Genomic DNA, 22,072 nt, shown 5'->3' on the forward strand with positions numbered 1-22,072 from the left:
GTCCAATAGTTAGAGCCAAAGAAAACTGGACCCGCTCAGTTTGACACAACTGCGTTTAGCGTCTATCGGAGGTTACTCGCGTCACACGGTTCTATGAACTAAGTGGCGCAAGTTGATTGAGAATGATTAATATCCCCACTGCACCTATAAATCCAGTATAATGTATAGAACAGACACAATTCCCTATTATATCTCACAGACACTCATATTTAATCTACACCATACATTCCTATCTGAACATTCTTGTAATGTAACATCCTCCTGAACAGGCCCGTGGAGACTCCATCTACCGGCCGTATGACTGTGTTACTGTAACTGAGGTGGTTTGGTGACTGACCACGCTTGTGTGATGCTTAACCTTGCCTGAGACCTGAAGAGTTGTTTTGTAGTCGATGCCTGTAGGCTTTGGCTTGGCAGGCAAGTGAAGTGTTAATAATCAGGGTATACTCAGTTAACAATGACTACAAGCTGACTGTAAGTCCTAGATCTCCAGTGTCTGTTGCGCCTTCTTCACCTGTGTGGGTGGACCATTTCAGTTTGTTGTTGATGTGTACGCCGAGGAACTTAAAACTGTCCACTTTCTCCACTTCTGTGGATAATTAAGAAATAATATCAAGAAATTTAATTATATGTATCTTTTGGATGTCTGTGATAAATTTTACATGGAAATGTTATTTTTCAGTCTGTAGGACTCCACTATGTCTGACATTACAATGCAGTACAATCACATACTGTTTTTCTAATTGAGGCCGGAACATGATCAACACCCATATCCTGTAGGTAGGCAGGGTCGCCACGGTGTAAGGACTTGTTGTGTCTTGCCATCTGGTAGTCCTTGTTTCCCAAAGGGAAAGTTTTTGGATTTACAAACTCCTGGCCACTAGGTAGCTTACCCTATTTTAAATGAATGAATTGATTTCTCACCATTCCTGTAGAGTCTTAGTGGTCCCTTTGCTGTCGTCTAGTGAACATATTTCCCTGTTGTCCTCTGCTATGTTTTATCTACTGTGTAGTCCTTTTTTGCTGCCAACTAGTGTTCTCCTGCTCTAAATTTTTGACCACTGCTATTGTCTTTTCTAAAAAAAAAAATGGTTACATTTTTAATTTCTCCTTTATTTAACCAGGTAGGCCAGTTGAGAACAAGTTCTCATTTACAACTGCGACCTGGCCAAGATAAAGCAATGCAGTGCACATAAACAAACGTACAGTATATAACACAATATAAAAATCTATGTACAGTGTGTGCATATGTTGAAGAGTAGGGAGGTAAGGCAATAAATAGGCCGTAGAGGCAAAATAATTACAATTTAGCAATAACACTGGAGTGATACATGTGAAGATGATGATGTGCAAGTAGCCTAGTGGTTAGAGAATTGGACTTGTAACCGAAAGGTTGCAAAATCAAATCCCCGAGCTGAGAAGGTAAAAATCTGTCATTCTGCCCCTGAACAAGGCAGTTAACCCACTGTTCCTAGGCCATCATTGAAAATAAGAATTTGTTCTTAACTGACTTGCCTAGTTAAATAAAGGTAAAATAAAAATAAATAAATTAAAGTAGAGATACTGAGGTGCAAAAGGATAAATGATATGGGGATGAGGTAGTTGGGTGTGCTATTTACGGATGGGCTGTGTACAGGTACAGTGATCAGTAAGCTGCTCTGACAGCTGATGCTTAAAGTTAGAGAGGAAGATATAAGTCTCCAGCTTCAGTGATTTTTGTAATTCGTTCCAGTCATTGGCAGCAGAGAACTGGACGGAAAGGCGGCCAAAGGAAGTGTTGGCTTTGGTAATGACCAGTGAAATATTCCTGCTGGAGCACGTGCTACGGGTGGGTGTTGCTATGGTGACCAGTGAGCTGAGATAAGGTGAAGCTTTACCTAGCGAAGACTTATAGATGACCTGGAGCCAGTGAATTTGGCGACGAATATGTAGTGAGGGCCAGCCAACGAGAGCATACAGGTCGCAGTGGTGGGTAATATATGGGGATTTGGTGACAAATTGGATGGCACTGTGATGGACTACATCCAGTTTGCTGAGTAGAGTGTTGGAGGCTATTTTGTAAATGACATCGTCGAGGATCGGTAGGATAGTTAGTTTTACGAGGGTATGTTTAGCAGCATGAGTGAAGGAGGCTTTGTTGCAAAATAGGAAGCCGATTCTAAATGGAGTAACACAGTATGAATCATAATACCCATAAAACCTAGTGGTCAAACAAGGAAATGGTTCCAATAGTTTTCCCACCATATATTTTTTAGAATGTTTAGAAACATTTAGGCTTACCCTGGTGTGACGTTTTGATAACCGTGTAAATCTCTCTTGGACAAGGTGACTTCTATCAATATATTTGCGCATATTTTTATTTTTTTAAATGCTAATTATCTGCTAATGTGGCTATCATAAAGAACTACAAATGCCATGATGATCTCGACGAGACTGTCAAATCGAGGAAAAGGTAAGAATATTAATTCAATTCTAAATTCATGAATGAATAAATTGGCTACATTTCTTTAAAATGACAATTCTGTCTTGTGCAAGTTTTAAATGGACACAATACCTGTTAGCGAAGGTGTCAGCGGGAGATGACGTGCAGGAGCTTGCAGGGATTTGTAGTCTTGCAGGATGTCTTCTTTGATGCTAATAAGCCTTTTTGAATCTGAGAGTAAATAGAGCCAAATATATTGATAAAAGTCACCTTGGCCAACAGATTTACATGGTTATCAAAACGTCATGCCAGGATAAGCCTACGCAAAACACAGTCTTTATTTTAAGTGTCTCTAGAAATCTCATTGGAAAAATTTATGGCGGAAAAACTTTTTGACCACTAGGTTTTATGGGTATTATGACACCTCCACTGTGGGGATCTATACTTCTAACCTTAAAGTGAAACTATGGAAGATTGAAAATTACCTCGTTATTTTTTAAACTTCCCGTTTAGGACTCAATGTGTCAACGTACAGCTCATACATTGATAATAAACCATCTGCAGTCCTCTCCCAGAGACAAAAGGTACATAATCCTTACATTCTAACCTGGCATCATTTAGTGCAGGAGATCTGCACGCTTATTCCTGTCATGTAGTGAACATGCGGCTGAAGCAATAGGGATTGCTTGGCTGCATGTGCTTACCATTAGTTATTTTTAGTTGAACGTTTATTTTATTTTTTGATTTAAAAAGGAATTGTTTCACCATATTGAAATGACAGTTCAGTTCACATAAGGTTAACCTTAAAATGAGGGACAGACGTAAATTAATCACTTATCACATGAAATCGATAATACGTTTAAAAAATGGCTTTCTCAAATCAGCACAATAATTAGGGCTTTACCATGATAGTGAAACTTGGAGACATTTTTTGATTAAGTGGGTTAAAATCTTGACTTTAGCAAGCCTTTATTCATATTAAAAATCTGATTGATGTATACAGTTCAATTCACAGATGTTTATTTACAAAACAGGGGGCTGCAAACGACAGGTCAAGGGCAGTCAGAGGTCAGTAATCCAGGGCAGTGTCAGTAAGGTATAAAACGGCAGGCTAAGGGCAAGCAGAGGTCAGTAATCCAGGGCAGTGTCAGTAAGGTATAAAACGGCAGGCTAAGGGCAGTCAGAGGTCAGTAATCCAGGGCAGTGTCAGTAAGGTATAAAACGGCAGGCTAAGGGCAAGCAGAGGTCAGTAATCCAGGGTGGTGTCAGAAAGGTAGAGAACGGCAGGCAACCTCAGGGTCAGGGCAGGCAGAATGGTCAAAACCGGGAGGACTAGAAAACAGCAACTACAGCAACTCAAAAATGGGAAAACACAAGGGTAGGACTTCACGGGACAAGACAAACTGGCAACATGCTAACAGAAAACGCAGGTATAAATACACTCCTAGTGGACTTTAATGCAGGGAAACTTAAATCAGTTTTACCTAACTTCTATCAGCATGTTAAATGTGCAACCAGTGGGGAAAAAACTGAAGACCAATCTTTACCCTACACACAGAGACGTGTACAAAGCTCTCCCTAACCCTCCATTTGGCAAATCTGACCATAATTTTATCCTCCTGATTCCTGCTTACAAGCAAAAATTAAATCAGGAGCACCAGTGTCTCGGTCTATTAAAAAAGTTGTCTGATGAAGCATGCTAATCTACAGGACTGTTTTGCTAGCACAGACTGGAATATGTTCCGGGATTCTTCCGATGGCATTGAGAAGTACACCACATCAGTCACTGGATTTATCAATAAGTGCATCGAGGACGCCGTACCCGCAGTGACTGTACGTACATACCCCAACCAGAAGCCATGGATAACATGCAACATTCGCACTGGGCTAAAGGGTTGAGCTGCCGCTTTCAAAGATCCCGGGAAGCTTATAAGATATCCTGCAATGCCCTCCAACGAACCATCAAACAGGCATAGCGTCAGTACCGGACTAAGATCGAATTGTACTTCACGGGCTCTGACGCTCGTCGGATGTGGCAGGACTTGCAAACTATTACAGACTACAAAGGGAAGCACAGCCGAGAGCTGCCCAGTGACACGAGCCTATCAGAAGAGCTAAAAACGTCTATGCTCGCTTCGAGGCAAATAACACTGGAATAACACTGCATGAGAGCATCAGCTGTTCGGGACAACTGTGTGATCACGCTCTCCGCAGCCGATGTGAGTAAGACCTTTAAACAGGTCAACATTCACAAGGCTGCAGGGCAAGACGGATTACCAGGACATGTACAACGAGCATGTGGTGACAACCTAGCAAGTGCGTTCACTGACATTTTCAAACTCTCCCTGTCTGAGTCTGTAATACCAACATGTTTCAAGCAGATCAACATAGTCCCTGTGCCTGTAGCACGTCTGTAGCCATGAAATTCTTTGAAATTCTCGTCATGGCTCACATCAACACCATTATCCCAGAAACCCTAGACCCACTCTAATTTGCATACCGCACCAACAGATCCACAGATGATGCAATCTCTATTGCACTCCACACTGCCCTTTCACACCTGGACATAAGGAACACCTATGTGAGAATGCTATTCATTGACTACAGCTCAGCGTTCAACACCATAGTGCCCTCAAAGCTCAACACCAAGATAAGGACCCTGGGACTAAACACCTCCCTCTGCAACTGGATCCTGAACTGCCTGACGGGCCGCCCCCAGGTGGTAAGGGTAGGGAACACCACATCCGCCACGCTGATCCTCAACATTGGTGCCCCTCAGGGCTGAGTGCTCAGTCCCCTCCTGTACTCCATGTTCACTCATGACTGCACGGCCAGGCACGACTCCAACATCATCATTATGTTTGCCGATGACACAGTGGTAGGCCTGATCACCGACAACGATGAGACAGCCTATAGTGAGGAAGTCAGAGACCTGACCGTGTGGTGCAAGGACAACAACCTCTCCCTCAATGTAATCAAGACAAAGGAGATGATTGTGGACTACAGGAAAAGGAGGACTGAGGACACCCCCATTCTCATCGACAGGGCTGTAGTGAAGCAGGTTGAGAGTTTCAAGTTCCTTGGCGTCCACATCACCAACAAACTAACATTGTCCAAGCACACCAAGACAGTTGTGAAGAGGGTACGCCAATACCTATTCCCCCTCAGGAGACGGAAAAGATTTGGCATGGGTCCTCAGATCCTCAAAAGGTTTTACAGCTGCACCATCGAGAGCATTCTGACAGGTTGCATCACTGCCTGGTGTGTCAACTGCTCGGCCTCCGACCGCAAGGCACTACAGAGGGTAGTGCGTACGGCCCAGTACATCACCGGGGCCAAGCTTCCTGCCATCCAGGACATCTATACCAGGCAGTGTCATAGGAATGCCCTAAAAATTGTCAAAGACTCCAGCAACCCTAGTCATAGACTGTTCTGTCTGCTACCGCACTGCAAGCGGTACCGGAGCGCCATGTCTAGGTCCAAGAGGCTTCTAAACAGCTTCTATCCCCTAACCCATAAGACTCCTGAACAGCTAATGAAAGGGCTACCAAGACTATTTGCATTGCCCCACCCCCCTCTTCTACGCTGCTGCTACTCTGTTATTATCTATGCATAGTCACATTAATAAATCTACCTACATGTACGAATTACCTCAATTACCTCGACACCGGTGCCCCCACACATTGACTCTGTACCGGTACCACCTGTGTATAGTCCCGATATTGTCATGCACTGCTGCTCTTCAATTATTTGTTATTCTTATCTCTTACTTTTTTTGTTGTTGCTATTTTCTTAAAACTGCATTGTTGGTTAAGGGCTTGTAAGTAAGCATTTCACTGTAAGGTCTGTTGTATTCGGCGCATGTGACAAATACAATTTGATTGATTTGACAAGATCACTGTTGTTTATTATAGACTATATTACTTGATCTTGTTCCTCTATCTCCAAAAGTAAACAATGGGAACAGCAGCTGACAGTGGCAAAATAACCATTGTTTGGCTACATTTGCTCATTAATTAAAGGAAAACCATATACACTTTTAAAATGTTTAGCCTGCTGCTACCAACAACAGGTTTGTCAGACTGAAAGACATAACATCTCACAGTGCCTTCATATACTATACGCTACAACTACATTTGGTATCATTTAGAGTTGAGTGTAAACGTCAGAGACAGTAACTATTGTAGTGAATACAGACCCATGGGTAATAGTGACCCAAAAGCCACAAGTCTCGCACCTGTGGGATTTTGTTTTTTGAGTGTGTGTGTGTTGGCGCACTCTGTGTAACAGAGTGGTATACTACATAGCTGGATCAATGAGTTAGCCAGCTAACTTTGATAAACAACCAGAAATAACTTGATTTTCTGGTTCATTAAGAAAATTAAAATTAGATATGTTTTTTCGGTTGTTAAGTCAAATAGATAAGGGTTTCCCAAACTCAGTCATGGCCCCTTCCCCAGGTGCATGTTTTGGCTTTTGCCCTAGCACAACACAGCTGATTCAAATAACCGACTCATCAAGCTTTGATTATTTGAATCAGCTGTGTATTGCTATGGCAAAAAAGAAAAACGTGCACCCAGGGGGCCTCAGGACAGAGTTTGGGAAGCCCTGAATCAGGCCATACCTTTTTAAAGTTTCTTTCCCAAGAATACAGTTCTTTCTGACTATTTAGGCAAGTTAGCTGGCAAACTCATTGATCCTGCTTTCTAGTATACCCCTCTTTTGTCTCTGTCTCCTGGAATTCCCTGATGGTTGGGAATGGTGCTGTCTTCCTGCTTCTCAACTATAAGTCTATTGTTAAACTGCGTATGTGTGTTGACATAAGAAATCCAGGTTGAAGCATCTCTGGGTTTACAGTGCTTACCTGTGACATAAATATGCAAACCGCAAGTTGGTGTGGCAGTGACAAATCTTCTTGCCAAAATAGGACAGTGCAGCTGTTTTCTTTTTATTATAAGAACCGTATTAATACCAACATGTAAGTGTTTTGTTATAGTTTTAAATTGTAACAGTTTAATCACGACAACCTCTTTTTCAGAACCCTGACATGTCTGGTCCGACTAGGCCGCCTCCGAAGACTCTGGGTAGCCCAGAGAGACCCGTCCCTCAGATGTCCGGACCAGCCATGTACAGACAACCGCCCAAGAAGGTTTCTCGGGACACCCGGCCCAAGTATGTGGTTTATGACCAGAACAGAGGAGGAGGCGGAGGAGGAGGAATGGCCACTAGGTACATGGCTACCGGTCCCACAGGTAAGAACATGGTGGTGGGCCTTACATTACAATAGGCTTGTCTTGTGTGAAACCTTGCTATAATGAACTTGTGATGGACTATTGTGAAAATCAGAAGTTCGTTATTCTGTAGCTCAAGCCTTGGAGTAGAGCGTTGGACCTGGTGATTAGTACTTGACATGAATAAACATCTTGATGTAAATAAATGTTTGTCATGTGGTTAATGTTAAGTGTGTACCCTGTGGTTATTAAGTCTTGTTTGTAAATGTAAAGTGTACTGTTTTGTATGTGTTCTACAGCTGGGCCCATTCAGCACCACCAAGAGGACCCAGGGTTTCACCCTAAATCTAATGACCACTACTACCAACCACCTCCAAAAGGGCTCAAAGAGAACCAATCCTTGAACCCTCACATGGACCGCTACAACCTACCATCACATGGACCGCTGATGGTAGGTTGTAATTGCTTCTGTATCCTGGAATTCCCACTGATTATTGGTCCATTTCACCATAGTGTTTATTGTAGTTTCTAGGCAAAGATTTGTAGTAATGTAATATTGTTATGAAGCCAGATATTGCTCATAATGTCCAATATTAAAATGTATTGGGACACATTTCTACATTTGCTCTACCTATCCATCCTTTTCTGTTGTGACATTTTATAAAGGCACGCATCTTTATTATGTGATCCTGTTAAATTTTTTTAAAGCACCGGGGACCTCCTGAGAAGCTGATTGGACACCACTCCAACAGTGATGCAGAGATTGACTCACTCACCTGCATGCTGGCCGATCTGGACAGCCATCTACAAAACAGCACACAGGTAGGCTACCTGACTGACTACATGGGACTGTGAGGAATAAAGGATTCTTCTGAATCTTGATACAGAAACCTATGACTTTGTTTATTGTTTTCATATCTGTCTGAAAGTGTTACAGGCTCCTCTGGATATTTAGGCCTTGGTTATTAGTTGCATTGTAAGGAATGCATAGTAAAATATATATTTATGGTCCCTTTCTTTCGTAGCTTAATGACAACGACCGCATCTCAGGGGATCGCTACAAACCCTTAGCCCAGCCAGGAGCATCCGCTCAGGGCAGGCCGTCCATGAGTTTCCCCCCTCACCCCCAAACCCAGTACCATCGTACAAACCCATACCCCAGTGATCCCCACCAGGGTCTCCAGTACTTCCCCCAGCCAGACGACACCGAAGCCCAGGACTCCAAACGGTACCCCCAGCTTGTCCCCGCCTCCTACACTACCGCCCTTACTGGCCCAAGGTTCGGTGTCCAGGTCAAAACAGCCCAAACTGTCACCTACTTCCAGACTGGTAGGCAAGCCGAGCAGGCTTACACCCCTCTCCCACACCGCCATCATGCATTACGGTTCCCACCCAAGAATCAGACTGGTCCCCAGGGCTGGTACCCTCCCCACCCTGCTTCCCAAGCCCAGGAGCTGCGCTCTGAGAGGGGTTACAAGGGGAGTGCCACAGGGTTTGGAGGGAGAGCTACCCAGTGCCCCATATCCAATAGAGGCCCAGAGACTCACCAATCAGGGTCAGGCTCGGCACCAAGCTCCGCCTATCAGCCCAGTAAGGTGAGTGTCTGGAGTTCAAACGTAAACTCCTTTTTTTTTTTTCTTTTTTAGGGTGGGATAAGCTTAATTTTGCAGAAAGATGCTTCCATCAATGTAAACGTCAACTTTTGTTTGTGGTGCCTCTTAAGGTAAACTATGGTCCTTTTTGAATACTTGTATCTTCAGTCTCTTGGTTTCACTGATCTAAATGGGAAAGTAAAATCTCTATGCTGATTTTTCTGGGAAAAGTTAATATATTTGTCCAGCAGGGAACAGCAGCGCCGAGGCCAGAGGAGGAGTTGGACCAGCTCACAAAGAAGTTGGTGTATGACATGAATCATCCCCCTACAGAGAAGTACGTTGGTATGTTCCACTTTCTTTCTAATGAAATGGTGTCCTTTGTAAATAACAGTCCAGTCAACACATCTTAATTTCCCCTTGGGTGACACCGTTAATTTCATTTCAACAATATGTCCCTCCTATTTGTCTCATCTCTTCTCCCCTTTCCATCCATACTACCAGGTCGCTGTGCACGTTGCTGTGACAACGTCCTTGGCGACGGCAGCGGCTGTATCGCCATGGAGCAGGTGTTCCACCTGGAGTGTATAACTTGCATCACCTGCCACGCCCATCTCCGGGGGAAACCGTTCTACGCCCTGAACAAGCAGAGCTACTGCGAGAGCTGTTACGTTGTGAGTGGCTGTCACTGACTGTCCTCTTTCTGTATTGAGAAGTCTCTTCTCCCTCTTTTGTTCTACATTTCTTTTAAGAATTATTCTCTCAATTCATCAGTTGAGCTATCCATCTCTTTCGCTCTTTCTCGCCATCTATATCCATATCTATTGGATTCTCACTCACACTATTCTGTCTGAACCTGTGCTGCCCCTCTCCCTCCCCCTCAGAGTGTCCTAGAGCGCTGCTTCATGTGCTCCAAGCCCATCCTGGACCGTGTCCTGCGGTCCATGGGCAAGGCCTACCACGCGCACTGCTTCAACTGCGTGGCGTGTGGCTGCTCCCTGGATGGTGTGCCCTTCACAGTGGACGCCAACTACCAGATCCACTGCATGTACGACTTCTACAGGTCAGCAACACGGATAGACCATACTTACTGAGCGCCAGATACTGACTTTACTTTTGGTTATAATAAAAAAATTTACCCTCAATTTCACAATATCCAATTGGTAGTTGGTCTTGTCCTATCGCTGCAACTCCTGTACAGTCTCGGGAGAGGCGACGATCGAGAGCCGTGCGTCCTCCGGAACATGACCCCGCCAAGCCGCACTGCTTCTTGACACACTGCTCACGTATCCCGGAAGTCCGCCGCACCAATGTGTCGGAAGGAACACCGTGGAACTGGCGACGGTGTCAGCGTGCATGCTCCCGGCTGGCCACAGGAGTTGTTAGAGAGCGATGGGATAAGGACATCCGTGCCAGCCAAACCCTCCCCTAACCCGGACGACGCTGGGCCAATTGTGCTGCACCTCTCTGGTCTCGAACCCTGGTCTTTAGTGATTCCTCAAGCAGTGCCTTAGACCGCTGCTCCACTCAGGAGGCCACTGACTGTACATTATGCATGTAATCAACTGGAACACTAGCACAACAATCAGAGATAATAATCTGTCCAATAGACCCATGTCTAAAACTTAAACTTGTAAAGTGTAATTCAGAGATTAATTGATCAATGGAGACTTGATCAATTAATCTTTGACTTACACTTTGAGTTTTCAAGTTTTAGACATGAGTCTATTGGTCAGATTATTATATCTGATTGTTGTTAGTTTTCCATCCTCTGAGCTCTGTTAGTGTTGACACTGGTGCTTCCTGTCCCACACAGGAAGTTTGCCCCTCGCTGCGCAGTGTGTAGCCATGCCATCGTGCCTGAGCCGGGCCAGGATGCGGCGGTCAGTGTAAAGGCGCTGGGCCGCAACTTTCACGTCAACTGCTATGTGTGTGAGGTGAGTGGTCACTGTGTGTGTGTTAGTAGAATAGGTCACTCAAGTTGAGTGATGTTTACAGTTTGGCAGGCCATCACATCAAATGTACACATCCCACTCAGTTGAACCTATTCCAGTGTTCCTGGATTGACCCTGTTTTCTCTGTCCCCTCCAGGAGTGTGGTCTGCTCCTGCCCTCTGAGGGTGAGGGGCAAGGCTGTTACCTCCTGGATGGTCACATCCTATGTAAGGGCTGCCACGCCCGGCACAGATCCTCTCACCCAAAATCTCCACTGACTGATAACCAACTAGGAAGTCACCTCTGACCTTTAACCAATGACCCCTCAACCCTTCCATTACTTTAATCTGCTCTGCGGTAGAAGTTGCCCAAAGTAATAGATCTGGAATCAGTTCTACTCCTCTTATTCATAACCTTAACCACAAGGGGGGAAATGTTAACCTGATTTGAGATCAGTGTCGAAGGGAATCTTCATCCCCCTTCACTTTCATCCTCTCATAGCCTTAATTTATTCTTCAGATGCCCAAAGCTGAGGAATCAGTAGTAGTAGGCCTACTATTGAACCTCAAACTGACAGTCTTCAATATGAAGTCATTATTTAATTTCACTTGACCAGGTTTATTTGTACAGGTTCAAGACAGGGTATTGAAACATGGATTGACAATAAATTCGACCCCTATCCCCTTCCGTATCCTCTGCTTTACACTATCACCTATCCTCTATATTCTCGACCCCTGCTCCCTTTCCACTACACCCTATCCCCTACCCCTCAGTCCCATACCAGTACTGTATAGAGCCCCTGACCTGCAGGCAGCAGGGGCTGCACTACCCCAAACCCTTGACTGCACCACTGCTCATCTCACACACTATCCTGCATGTTGCACACTGTCTCTCACGCACTATCCTACATGTTGCACACTGTCTGTCACGCACTATCCTGCATGTTGCACACTGTCTCTCACGCACTATCCTGCATGTTGCACACTGTCTGTCAGGCACTATCCTGCATGTTGCACACTGTCTGTCACGCACTATCCTGCATGTTGCACACTGTCTCTCACGCACTATCCTACATGTTGCACACTGTCTGTCAGGCACTATCCTGCATGTTGCACACTGTCTGTCACGCACTATCCTACTGCACACTGTCTGTCACGCACTATCCTACATGTTGCACACTGTCTGTCACGCACTATCCTACATGTTGCACACTGTCTGTCAGGCACTATCCTGCATGTTGCACATTCTCACACACCATCCTGCCAGACCCAGGTGGGACATGGAAGGAGCTCTATGGAAAATAATGATTGATAGATATTGACGATGTGGAGGATCATAAGTAGGAAAATTAGGTGATATTAAGGAAGAGGAGGATAATGATGAGGAATACAATGTCTTCCTGGCTGTGGGGTAACTGACCAGTCCAGATAATGGAACATATATATTTTGTATTCTACTAAAGTCAATAACCGTGCTGAACTGCCTCATAAGCAAAGTGCACATATGCAAGGTATTTCTGTGACTGAGTTTATATTGCAGGTGGTTTTGGTTGTGGAGTGAATGTGTTTGGAGACCAAGTGGGTGTAGTCAGTGTTGTGCAGTGAATAGAGTTTTTAGAAAGTAGACGGAAAGAAAGATTGGTTAGAGAACGAGATCACTGAAGTTAATGCTTTGATCTCATTGGATGTTAATAGTTTTGATTTTAAATGCAACCTTTTTAATTAACTAGGCAACTCTGTTAAGCACATTCTTATTTACAATGACGGCCTACCCCAGCCGAACCAGGATGACGCTGGGCCAATTGTGTGCTGCCCTACGGGACTCCCAATCACGGCCGGATGTGATACAGCCTGAAATCGAACCAGGGACTGTAGTGACGCCTCTTGCACTGATATGCAGGGCCTTGGATCACTGCACCACTCGAGAGCCCTTATGTAGGCTTTCATATAATGATATCTGGCACCACATGTCAGAACATAACATATTTTATTCCACAGGACAGTGATTTGCATAATGATAATTGGTACTGTATTTCAGAGAATATGTTACTTGTATACCAGTCCAAACCCCCTCTTTTAAAATGTGAATATGCTTTTTAGATATTTTTCCTTTTTTAACATTTGGGTTGATTTGATGCTTTACAATGAAGATGACTAAGGCACAATGAAGTCTGTTTGCCTTTGTCTTACTGAGAAACCGGGTTCTCCATGCTGGCCACGTGGGCTGAGAACGTCCTCTTGTGTTCATTATGGGTTTTTGTTTAAGCTTAGCCTTAGGAGTATGATTTGTGCTGCTAATCCCTGTCAAAGCACTATCGGCCATGTTTAAGTAATTCTGACATTGTGTTGATGTGATTCTTCATCCCGCTGTCTTCATTTGTTTTTAATGTAAAAACTGCTAGTATGATTTGATGGTTTTGAAGCTTCTCTTCTGACTACAAGACCCTTAAAATATCAATTTTATTGTTTTCTTTGTCCAGAATCATGTTTTGTTTCAGTATTTGATTCTTCACATAGTATAGGTCAATGAGCACAATGATATGAAGGTCCCTGTTTTGAGCACTATAAGTTTCATGTTTCACTATTTATTTCAACTCCTGTTGTGCTGCTATTGTCACTAAGTTGATGTTTATCTGTGATTATGAAGTTAAGGGTTATCACTTTGTTTTCACTGTAATTGTATGTTCCACAGCATCCTATTGATAAGTACTGTAGAATAATCAGATTTATCCATTTGAGGAATAGACTGAGCAGGTGGTTTGTACATGACACAAGTTTGAAGTAGGTGTGTGAATGATTAGCTTTTTTCCCCCTTTAATGCGGATTGATCATACTACATAGACAATAAACCATTTTTTCCCATCAAACTACACCATGTGTATGTCTTTTGCTTGACCGCTGTACTAGACCCCAACCAATTCAGTATTATTACACATGATAACCTATGGAAAGGCACCATACTTAGTAGAACATTACACTTATTTGATTTGAGGTTCAGCATAACCAACATTCTAGACCTTAAACAATGCAACATATTAAGTAGCTGTCATTTACAGTACCTGTGTGACATTGTAAGAAATGGGTCTTTAAATGATCCAAGAAGAAGAGGGACTGCTTGGTGATGGTGAGGAGGCGCGCTAACATGTGATCTTCCAAAAGAAGTTCCGGCATCCTGCCTTGCGTTCCCGTTGGGTGAGGGGTAGCTGGCGCACCACCGCCGACCTCACCCCGAGTGCCTCATCCAGGTCTGGTAGTACCTCGTTCTCCCCCGCGGCTGTGGTCACCAGGAGCAACATCTCCAGCAGGAGAATGTGGGAGAGGTCCTATAGAGTACAAAACAATAGAATAAAATACAACTACCTGACTGGTACCATGGAAATTACCGTGGAGAGTTGATCTTTGTTGCTAGACTCCATAACATGTTTTTCATGGGACCCCTAATTCTGTCAGTTATTCAAGGACCAAAACATCATCAGAAGCTTCAAATCATTTAACAAGTAGAAGTTATGGTCATTTAATCTGACCAGTCCTCTTGAAATAGTATCACTTTTGAGTTGACAATATTACAGAAAATCTTTAAAGAATGAAAAAAAACACTATACACGTTTACCCTGTTTATACCTGGTTCTAACATGCATCCTTATTCCTTGTGGGACAAGCCATAGATCTCGCACCTGTGGGATTGTGCGCGTGTTTTGTTTTTTGAGTGTGTGTGTTGGTGCACTCTGGAACATAATGGTATACTACTGTCGTGTCTTTGGCTATGCCGGATTAAGTGTTATGACATGCTATTCTATAAAATACTTTCTCCGTAATTAATATCACCTGATTGAACTAATCATGTAAATGTAATTAACTAGAGAGGAGGGACACCACAAAATAATATTTATAGAGCTGTTATCTTCCGAATAAACTCTTAAAGACCTAATCATATTTTACATCAATAGCAGTCAATATTAATCGTCATCTTATTCAGTCTCATCTGAAAGTTGTAAATTCTTGGTTATCTTCACGAACCCTGGCTAACAAGTTGAATCAGCAATAAAAAATGGTGTTTAATTATTTATTTACTAAATACTTAACTAATCACACAGAATCACACATACACAATTAAATCATAACTTGATTACAAATTGCCTGTCATAAAGGAAAACGTCCCTGGCGGGCGGAACAGATATGACAGCTTGTTACACGAAGGAAAAGGGCTGGGTTTGAGTGAAAGAGCTGGAGACTGTCACATCATTAGAGTAGGGAGAGGAAGGGGGGGGGGGGGGGGGGGGGGGGGGAGAGGAAGGGGGGAGAGGGGGGAGGAAGGGGGGAGAGGAAGGGGGGAGAGGAAGGGGGGAGGGGAGGGGGGGAGAGGAAGGAGGGAGGGGGGGAGAGGAAGGGGGGAGAGGAAGGGGGGAGGGGGGGAGCGGTATTTATGACTGTCATAAACCTACCCCCAGGCCAACGTCATGACACTACATAGCTGGATCAATGAGCTAGCCAACTTTGATAAACAACCAGAAATAACTATATTTTCTGGTTCATTAAGGAAGTTAAACTTAGATGTGTTGTTTCAGTTGAGTCAATTAGACCTCGGTCATGCGCCCCCACCCAGGTGCATGTTTTGGCTTTTGCCCTAGCACAACACAGCTGATTCAAATAACCGACTCATCAACCTTAATTATTTGTATCAGCTGTGTATTGCTAGAGAAAAAATAAAAACATGCACCCAGGGAAGCTCTGAATCAGGCCATTACCCATTTCAAGGTTCTTTCCAAAGAATAACTATTCTTTCTGACTATTTAGGTAAGTTAGCTGGTTAACTCATTGATTGTGCTTTGTGGTATACTCTTTTGTCTCTGTCTGCTGGAATTCCCTGATGGTTGGGATTGGCGCTGCCTTCATGCTTCTCAACTATAAGCCTATTGTTTAACTGCCTATGTGAGTTGACATAAGAAATCCAGGTTGAAGTATTTTTTAGGATTTCCAGTACTTACCTGTGACATAAATATGCAATCAGCAAGTATGTTGGTGTGACAGGGAATCTTCTTGCCAAAATAGGACAGTGCATTTTTTATTTATTTGAGAATCTTATTAATACCAACATGTCAGTGTTTTGTTATAGTGTAACTGTTTAATCACGACATTTTTTTCAGAACCCTGACATGTCTGGTCCTACCTGGCTGCCTCCGAAGACTCCGGGTAGCCCAGAGAGACCCGTCCCCCAGATGTCCGACTCTGGACTAGCCGTGTACAGACAGCTGCCCAAGGTCTCCTCGGACACCCGGCCCAAGTATGTGGTCTATGACCAGAACGGAGGGGGAGGAATGGCCACTAGGGACATGGCTTCTGGACCCACAGGTAAGAACACAGTGGTGGGCCTTACATTAGGCTTGTGTGAAACCTTGCTATAATGAGAACTGTTGATGGACTATTGTGAAAATCAGAAGTCTGTTCTGTAGCTCAAGCCTTGGAGTAGAGTGTTGGACCTGACACACTACTGAGTACACCTTTGGTGATTAGCACTTGATGTAAATAAATGTTTGCCATGTGGTTATTAAGTCTTGTTTGTAAATGTAAAGTGCACTGTTTTGTATGTGTTCTACAGCTGGGCCCATTCAGCACCACCAAGAGGACCCAGGGTTTCACCCTAAATCTAATGACCACTACTACCAACCACCTCCCCAAGGTTTCGAAGAAGACCAATCCTGGAACCCTCACATGGAACGCTACCAGCTTACGGTAGGTTGTAATTGCTTCTGTAGCCTGGAATTCACACTGACTATTGGTCCATTTCTCTGTGGTGTTTAGTGTAGTTTCTATGCAAAGATTTGTAATATTGTTATGAAGCCAGAAATAGCTCATAATATTCAAATAAAAATGTATTGGGACAAAGGACAAACACATGTGCAAATTTCTACATTTGCTCTACCTATCCATCTCCTTCTGTTGTGACATTTTATGAAGGCACCCATCTTTATGTGATCCTTTCAGCACTGGGTAACTCCTGAGACGCTCATTGGACACCACTCCAACAGTGATGCGGAGATTGACTCACTCACCTGCATGCTGGCTGATCAGGACTGCCATTCACCAAACGGCACGCAGGTAGGCTGACTGACTACATGGGACTGTGGCATAAAGGATTCCTCCAGAACATAAACATGTGACTTGGTTTATTTTCATATCTGTCTGAAAGTGTTTCACTGGGTCCTCTGGATATTTATACCTTGGTTAGTTATAGTGTAAGGAATGCATAAAAATTGTCTGTTCTTTCCCAGCTGTACGACAATGTGCCTTACAACAAATACATCTTGGGGGACCGCTACACACCCTCAGCCCAGCCAGGAGACGCATCTCAGGGAGAGCCATCTATGGGTTTCCCACCTCAGTCCATGGACCATCCTACACCCCCAAACCACAGTTATCCCCACCAGGGTCTCCAGTACTTCCCCCAGCCAGACGACACCGACGCCCAGGTCTCCAAACCCTACCCCCAGCCTGTCCCTGCCTCCTACACTACCGCCTCCACCCCTACTGGCCCGAGGTTCAGTGTCCAGGTCAAAACAGCCCAAACTGTCACCTACTTCCAGACTGGTAGGCAAGCTGAGCAGGCTTACACTCCTCCCCCACACCGCCATCATGCACTGCGGTCCCTTCCCAATAATCAGACTGGCCCCCAGGGCTGGTACCCTCCCCACCCTGCTTCCCAAGCCCAGGAGCTGCACTCTGAGAGGGGTTACAAGGGGAGTGCCGCAGGGTTTGGAGGGAGAGCTACCCAGTGCCCCATATCCAATAGAGGCCCAGAGACTCACCAATCAGGGTCAGGCTCGGCATCAAGCTCCGCCTATCAGCCCAGTAAGGTGAGTGTCTGGAGTTCAAACATCTACTACTGTTTGTGGTGCCTCTTTTTTTAAGGTAAACTATGATCATTTTTGAATACGTATCTACAGTCTCTTGGTTTCACTGACCTAAATGGGTAAGTAAAATCTCTATGCTGATTTTTCTGGATAATGTTCATATTTGTCCAGCAGGGGACAGCAGCTCCGAGGCCAGAGGATGAGTTGAACCAGCTCACTAAGAAGTTGGTGTATGACATGAATCATCCCCCTACAGAGGAATACATTGGTATGTTATGATTTCTTTCTAAAAAAATTCTGTCCTTTCTGCTGACTGGACTGTTATTTACATCTTAATTTCCCCTTGGGCGACTCAGTTCAATTCCACAATATGTCCCTCCCATTTGTCTCATCTCTTCTCCCCTTTCCCTCCATACTTCCAGGTCGCTGTGCACGTTGCGGCGACAAAGTCCTTGACGGCAGCGACTGTATTACCATGGAGCAGGTGTTTCATGTGGATTGTTTCACCTGTGTCACCTGCCACGCTCATCTCCGGGGGCAACCGTTCTACGCCATTGACAAGCAGAGCCACTGCAGGAGCTGTTACATTGTGAGTGGCTGTCACTGACTGTCCTCTTTTTGTATTGAAGGCTCATCTTTTTTTTTTCTACATTTCCTTTTAGCAGTGTTCTCTCAATTCATCAGTTGATCTCTCCATCTCTTCCGTGCTCTTGCAGTCTATATCCATATCTATTGTATTCTCATTCACACTATTCTGTCTGAGCCTGTGGTACCCCTCTCCCTCCCCCATCAGAGTGTCCTAGAGCGCTGCTGCATGTGCTCCAAGCCCATCCTGGACCGTGTCCTGCGGTCCATGGGCAATGCCTACCACCCGCACTGCTTCAACTGCGTGGTGTGTGGCTGCTGCCTGGACGGCGTGCCCTTCACCGTGGACGCCACCTACCAGAACCACTGTATAGACGACTTCCACAGGTCAGAAACATGGATAGACCACACTGACCATACTCTGTGCCAGATACTGACTGTACTTATTTTTTTTACCCTTAATTTCATGATATCCAATTGGTAGTTAGTCTTGTCCCATCACTGCAACTCCCGTACGTTCTCGGGAGAGGCGAGGGTCTAGATCTGTGCGTCCCCCACGAAACATGAAATATCCAAGCCGCACTGCTTCTTGACACACTGCTCACGTAACCCGGAAGCAAGCCTTACCAATGTGTCGGCGGAAACACCGTAGAACTGGCGACCGTGTCAGCGTGCATGCTCCCGGCCTGCCACAGGAGTTGTTAGAGCGCAATGGGATAAGGACATCTGTGCCAGCCAAACCCTCCCCTAACCCGGATGACGCTGGGCCAATTGTGTGCCGCCTCATGGATCTCGAACCCTGGGCTTTAGTGACGCCTCAAGCAGTGCCTTTTACTGCTGCGCCAATGATTTACTTTAGGCATGCAATCAACGGAAACACTAGCACAACAATCAGATATAATCTGTCCAATAGACTCATGTCTAAAACTTCATTACACTTTACGAGTTTAGACATGAGTCTATTGGACAGACTATCTGATTGTTGTGCTAGTGTTGACACTGGTGCTTCCTGTCCCACACAGGAAGTTTGCCCCTCGCTGCTCAGTGTGTGGCCAGGCCATCATCCCTGGACTGGGCCAGGAGGAGACGGTCAGTATAGTGGCGCTGGACCGCAACTTCCACGTCAACTGCTATGTGTGTGAGGTGAGTGGTTACTGTGTTAGTTAAAAAGGTCACTCAAGTTGAATGATGTTGGCAGGCTATCACATCAAATGTACACAGACCCCTCAGTTGCATCTAATTCAGTGTTTCTGGATTGACCGTGTGGGTTTTCTTTGTCTCCTCCAGGAGTGTGGTCTGCTCCTGTCGGCTGAGGGTGAGGAGCGATGCTGTTACCCCCTGGACGGTCACATCCTGTGTAAGGGCTGCAACGCCCAGCACATCCTGAACCAAACGTCAAAATCTCCACTGACTGCTAACCAACTAGGAAGTCACCTCTGACCTTTAACCAATGACCCCTCAACCCTTCCATTACTTTCACCTACTCTGGGGTAAAAGTTGGCCTAAAGAACAGATCTGGAATTAGTTCTACCCCCTTTCTGATACATAACCTTAACCACAAGGGGAAGATGTTAAACTGACTTTAGATCAGTGTCGAAGGGCAACTTCATCCCCCTTCACTTATATCAGCTGATAGCTCATCTTTACATTTACATTTAAGTCATTTAGCAGACGCTCTTATCCAGAGCGACTTACAAATTGAGTATTCTTCTTTATTCTTCAGATGCCCAAAGCTGAGGGCTGCACTACCCCCCCCCCCCCCCCCCCCCCCATTCAAACCTTTGACTGCTCATCTCACACACACTTTCCTGCATGTTGCGCACCATCCTGCCAGACACAGGTGGGATTGACATTGTGGAGATGTTGACGTTGTATAGGATAAGTAGTCAAATGAGGTGATATTGAGGAAGAGGACGATAATGAGGAATAGTGTGTTCCTGGCTGTGGGGTAACTGACCAGTCCAGATAAGGGAACATATATATTTTGTATACAACTAAAGTCAATAACAGTGCATAAGCAAAGTGCACATATGCAAGGTATTTCTGTGACTGAGTTTATATTGCAGGTGGTTTTGGTTGTGGAGTGAATGTGTTTGGAGACCTTTCATTGTAGCGCTAGTGGGTGTTGTGCAGTGAATTGAATAGAGTTTTTAGAGATTGATTAGAGAGAACAAGATCCCTGAAGTCATTGCTTTGATCTCATTGGATGTTACTACAGAATTTAGGCTGTCCATATAATGAAATCTTGAACCACATGTCAGAACATAACATAATATTTTATTTCACAGGACAGTGATTTGTATACTGATAATTGGTACTGCATTTCAGAGAATGTTACTTGTATACCAGTCCAAACCCTCTTTTAAAATGTGAATGTGCTTTAGATATTTTACCTTGGGTCAATTTTACACTTTAATATGAAGATGAATACGACGCAATGAAGTATGCCTGTCTTACTGAGAAACGGATCTCCATGCTTGCCACGTGTAAGCTTAGCCTTAGGAGTTTGATTTGTTGACCGTGTTTTAAGTAACTCTGCGACATTGTGTTGATGTAATTTCTCCTTGAGATTCTCCATCCCGCTGTCTTTGTTTTTAATGTAAAAACTTCTAGTATGTTTTGAAGCTTCTCTTCTGACAACAGACCCTTAATATCAATTCTATTGTTTTCTGTCCAGAATCATGTTTTGTTTCAGCATTTGATTCTTCATATAGGTCAATAAGCACAATGATATGAAGGTCCCTGTGAGCACTATTAGTTGCATTTTTCACTTTATTTCAACTTCTGTTGTGCTGCTATTGTCACTAAGATAATGTATGTCTGTGATTATGAGGGTAAGGGTCAGCACCTTGTTTTCACAAATTTTATTTTCCACAGCATCCTATTGATAAGTAATGTAGAATAATCATATTTGTCCATGAGAGGAATGTACTGAGCAGGTGTTTGTACAATTTGACTCAAGTTAGAAGTAGGTGTGTGAATGATTAGCTTTTTTTTGTTTGTTGATAATGCTGATTGTAGTATGATCAAAGACAATAAACCATCCTTTTTTCCAGGAAACTACACCATGTGTATGTCTTTTGCTTAACCGCTGTACTAGACCCCAACCTATTCAGTATTATTACACATGACAACCTATGGAAAGGCACCATACTTAGTAGAACATTACGTTTATTTGATTTGAGGTCCAGCATAACCAACATTCTAGACCTTAAACAATGCAACATATTAAGTAGCTGTCATTTACAGTACCTGTGTGACACTGTAAGAAATAGGTCTTTAACCTCAAGGCTCAGACCCCTTTGACCCCCCCCCCCCCCCATTTTCACCTAAAATGACATACCCAAATCTAACTGCCTGAAGCAAGGATATGCAATACTTTGACGTTTGTGGAAATGAAGGAGAATATAACACATTAGATCTGGTAAAAGATGCGAGTTCAAAAAAGGTTGTCCTGTCTT

General features: G+C 44.2%; 2 pseudogenes; both read left to right on the forward strand.

The window, feature by feature from the left end:
• Positions 1–6,991: 6,991 nt before the first annotated feature.
• On the forward strand, positions 6,992–14,048 carry LOC139534550 (thyroid receptor-interacting protein 6-like; annotated as a pseudogene).
• Positions 14,049–15,820: 1,772 nt separating this feature from the next.
• On the forward strand, positions 15,821–21,674 carry LOC139534551 (thyroid receptor-interacting protein 6-like; annotated as a pseudogene).
• Positions 21,675–22,072: the final 398 nt, after the last annotated feature.

This window comes from Salvelinus alpinus, chromosome 11 (assembly GCF_045679555.1).
Source record: "Salvelinus alpinus chromosome 11, SLU_Salpinus.1, whole genome shotgun sequence".
NCBI lineage: Eukaryota > Metazoa > Chordata > Actinopteri > Salmoniformes > Salmonidae > Salvelinus > Salvelinus alpinus.